Here is a 5,071-nt window from a genome sequence, read left to right on the forward strand (position 1 = left end):
AATAAGTTGTTGTTTTGCTTATTTATTTCTGTGTTACATCTTGTTAAATATAAAAAAAATCTGCAAACTTGTAAAAGGAGTCATTGACTATAATCGATTGTTTTATGCGTAACGTCCATTTGCAAATATTTTATACATATTTCGAATACAATGAATTAGAAGAGAACGTATTTTAAAGACCATCATTTTGTCTTGCAACAAGTCACATAAGGATCCTTCAAAGAGTTGTTGAAAAGATTCTTTGCCGAGCAGAATGCTTGAATTGACACTTTTAATAAACCATCACTTTATGTTTGCATTCCGACGATCATGGCTCACTATTAATTCATCCAACACAACCAAACAGACCCAACTATTTAGCGCTGGATAACTGTCGATTGTACGCTCTTGTCAGTTGATTGGTATATCGTATTAAGACAAAGTCTAGCAAACAAAGGGGCAAATAATAAAATTGTCGAAATAAAAAATTAACCCCAAAGAAAGATCATAAAAACAATTGCAACGAACACAATATTTCATAAAAATTGAAAAGATTTAGCAACTCCCATCAATTTTTTTTTACACTCAGGTACTCCGGTAATGAAAGCAGTTTTTGTTTCGCAAACATTTAAATAATTAAAACCTGAGATTCAATTTCAAGAAAAACCGAGGAAAAAGGGACATTCAAACCAACAATTTAAAAATAATCTGACAAAAAGAAAAAAACAAAGAAACAGCAATACACAAAACACAAAGTACCGATAAATATTATACTTAGAAACACAAACCTAATAAAACGGGACGAGATTTCAAATGCTTCGAAAGGATAAGCAAATCGTATTGAACCTTTGGCACTATTGGTACAAAAGTGCATACATAATATCGCACCAAGTATGCATACGTATTTCAAATATTTTAAATGTTAAAATGGCGTGATACTTTGTCAACAGAGAGTCAATTACAAAGTTTTGCATTAATATTCATTGGTGCTTATTGATAAAGGCAGTTTGTTGACCTATTGCTTAAATAAACGTCATTTAGACTCCGCTGAATAATTGACTCTTTGGCAATCAAAACACATAACACGTCTCCTTATTTTATTTTATGGTTATTTGTAGTCGTTGCTTTCGTACCATACATGTACAATGTAATTGGCGGCGAATATCGCATTTCTCTAGTTTTGGCAGGGCTATGAATCGATCAAATTAAGGTCATCACTCACGAAATTTTACGGTCGCAATCATGAGCTGATTGGCCATAATGACGAAAGTGTGTCTGAAATCATATCTGATATTCTTCTTCAGTCATAATAACCTCCCATCAATACCGGACTTAACAAAGACATAACACGACGGATGCCGTATTCGGTGCAGGAAATGCTTACCCTTCCGGAGCACCTGATTTTTCTCCTGCGTTTTTAGTGGAGTTCGTATTGTTTCTTATTTTTTTATTTATGACTGTTGATGTAAATGTCATATGGTTTTACGAGTCTTTGTTTACTCCTTGGTTTTGATTGTTATTTTCTTTGGTTATAAGTCCGGTTTTTTTTGTCTATTATGTCCTGTTTATAATTTCGTTCACCCATAATTTCAAGCAAACCGAATATTCTAAACTTCCGGTTACAAAAGTGTATCCGTGATTCTTGATTACATAAACTAAATATTAATTATAAAAAAGAAGATGTGGTATGCTTGCCAATGAGACAACTGTCCACAAGAGACAAAAATGACACAGACATAAACAACTATAGGTATAGGTCACCGTACGGCCTTCAACAATGAGCAAAACCCATACTGCATAGTCAGCTTTAAAAGCTATATTAAGTATGTGGTGTTATAATATATGCAGCAGGTATGTTTTATTGAGAGAATCAACGATAACCAGAACGACAAAAGTAGTACTGGAATATACAACATTTGCTTTGCATTGCCTACAAAATAATGTTTATTTATGAAAATAAAAAGATGTGGTATGATTATTATAACAAATGAGGCAACCCTCCACTAGAGACCAAATTACAAAGAAGGTAACAACTGCAGGTAACTATACGGCTTTCGACAATTGCACAAACTGCATAGTCAGCTATATAAGACCCCGAAACGGCAAATCTATCACAATTCAGACAAGAAAACTAACAGCCTGATTTTTATGAAAAATATGAATATAAACAAAATACTATAAACAGTAACACACGAAAATTAATGAAATGCAGTCTCCTGGCTTTGTAATCTCTCAATACTTTGATTATGACGAAACAAAAAACATCAAATAAAATTAAAATCGTAATTTAATTATTATAGCAAAGATAATGTTTCTGACTAGGCGGACAATTCCAACTTCCATCACAGTTGCATGTACAGAAAAACCTGTAGCAGCCGTCTTTATATGTAAAATTACTTTCTCCCCTGTACATGTATCCTCTTACTTGACAATGTCCGCATGTAGAAAACAAGTGTGTCCCCCCACAGACTTCCCTTGCATCCTCAGTAGGGCAATTCCAACTTCCATCGCAGTTACAAAAGCAACTATATTCCCAACAGCCGTCTTTAATCTGAAAACTTGAATTTCCAGTCCGTTGTTTCCCTTCGGCTGTACATTGTGGGCATCTACTTGCCATGGTAACACTTATTAACACTAAGAAAAATACAGCAGTGAAGGTATGATACATCTGAAATGAAATGCATATTAAGAATACATTGTTTTACTATTACATACAATGGCAATACTCATACTAATATAGATAACTACGCATCTGCTAATAATTATCAAGTAAAAAATCTCAATTAATTCAACACTAATGAGTATAGATCATATTAAACTTTCTTTTGAAAAAAGTATAAACTTAAACAAAGAAAATATTATATGATTAATTGCAGCAAATGTTTGCTTTCAGTCTGCACAGACATGTGGCAAACACAACTTTCCTTATTCGAAAATAAAAAAAATTGTAAAATGAAAGAAGAGGCTTCAAAGAGCATATGTCGCTCACATGATAATTGTTTTTACAATAATGCATGAAATAATGCAACCGTTATATTTCTGCTCTAGTTTTCCCCTATGTTCTATTTTTTTGCCATGTCTGCCATGTTGGTTTGCCGGCAGGGTCATCGGACACATTTTTAAAAACTGAATACTCTTATGCTTATTTGGGGTCAAGTTTGGATAAATTTGTATCAGTTGTTTCAGGAAAAGACTTTTCTAAAAGATTACAAAAAATTATGAAAACTTGTTAAATTGGACTTTAAAGGAAATCACTCCCTATGGCGTCAATTGACCATATTAATCATGCAGACTTATTTGTATGAGTTGTGCACACTTATTTGTAGATTTTATTTTGATGAAAATAATGGCTACTTACAAATTATCTCTATCTTTGATAATATTCAAAATAATAACCAAAAACCACAAAATGTCCTTAAAGTTCCTTTTTCAGGGGCAGCAACCCAACACAAATTTGACTGATTCTTCTTTAAATGTCAGGACAAATATATTTTAACCTGATGAACATTTTGATCTCCGTCAAATTTGCTCTAATTGCTTTAGTTTCAAAAACTGCATTTTACCCGTATGTTCTCTTTTTAGCTTTGTTCATGTTGTTAGCCATGTTGGTTAGCATGTGTGTTCATCGGACACAATTTTAAAACTATATACATTAATAATGATTGTGACCAAGTTCCGTTGAAATTGTCTCAGTGGTTTTAAAGGAGAAGATTTTTGTAAGATTTCAAAAAAACTACTATAAAGAACAATAACTCCTAGAGTGGTCAATTGGCCATTTTGGTCATATTGACTTATTTGTAGATCCTACTTTGCTGAACATTTTTGCTGTTTACAAATTATCTCAATCTATAATAATCTTCAAGATAATAACCAAAAACAGCAGAATTTCCATAAAACTACCAATTCAGGAGCAGAAACCCAACAACGGGTTGTTGTTCAATTTGCCTGAAAATTTCTGGACAGATAGATTTTGACCTTTACAAATTTACTTCGTCAGATTTGCTCTTCATGCTTTTGATTCAAATAGTTATCCAAGGTACCAGAATTATAATTTATTACGCCAGACGCGCTTTTCGTCTACATAAGACTCATCAGTGACGCTCAGATCATAAAAGTTGTAAATCCAAACAAGTACAAAGTTGAAGATCATTGAGGACCCTAAATTCAAAAAAAGTTAATAAGGAAGATAAGAAAATCCTTAGTTTTTCAAAAAAATCAAAGTTTTGTAACAGAAAAATTATAAAAATTATCACGTAATTGATATTCATGTCAACATTGAAGTGCTGACTACTGGGCTGGTGATACTCTTGGGGACGAAACGTCCACCAGCAGTGGCATCAAAGATATAAGCCAAAATCTACTGTTTGCCTCTATTGTCTATTTTTAGCCATGGCGGCCATGTTAGTTGATTTGTTAGGTCATCAGACACATTTTGTTAAACTAGACATCGTCATCGACGTCAATCGTCGTCGTCGTCGTAAACCCAAATGATGATTATGGCCAAGTTTGCTTAAAGTTTGTTTAAGTTAGTAGTTAAAGAGGAGAATATTTTTGTAAAAGTTAACGACGACGACGTACGACGAAAACGACTGATAACAAGTGATTAGAAGAGCTCACTTGGCCCTATTGGCCATGTGAGCTAAAATAGCATACAAACAAACAAACAACATTAATTAGCCGAAATTCCCTCTTTTCTAGAGACATCTTAAACAGAAGAATAAGTTAATTCCCCATTTTTGTCTGAGTATGTTTTTTCTACTCATGAATTTGTCTTCTGTTTATTTATCATTCTATACAGTAAAAATGGCATCTCAAAATTTCGCACATTATATACAATAAATGTTCATCTATAAGAAGTCAACAAATAACACTCTGTCTATTCAATAATTTCAATTTGATGAATAATTGTACAATATCCAAATTTCAATTTTCTTCAATATTCCTCAAATTAAATTAAATTTATCGTTACAAGCGTTTGTATCAAAAATGTAAATAAAGAAAATAGTAAGATACCTTGCATGTGTTTAGTGAAACTCTGTGCGAATATATCTTGCTTAACATGATTTCATAACTTTAATTCACTTAAATATAA

The 5,071-nt window shown here is 32.6% G+C and overlaps 1 long non-coding RNA gene across 1 annotated transcript; it reads right to left on the minus strand.

Moving 5' to 3' along the window:
* Positions 1-2,248: 2,248 nt before the first annotated feature.
* On the minus strand, positions 2,249-5,071 carry LOC139526786 (uncharacterized). The gene is made up of 2 exons (XR_011665174.1): positions 4,993-5,071; positions 2,249-2,647 (listed from the first exon to the last, which is right to left on the minus strand). It is a non-coding gene; the product is annotated as an uncharacterized lncRNA (long non-coding RNA).

The sequence above is a fragment of the Mytilus edulis genome, chromosome 6 (genome assembly GCF_963676685.1).
Source record: "Mytilus edulis chromosome 6, xbMytEdul2.2, whole genome shotgun sequence".
Classification (NCBI taxonomy): domain Eukaryota; kingdom Metazoa; phylum Mollusca; class Bivalvia; order Mytilida; family Mytilidae; genus Mytilus; species Mytilus edulis.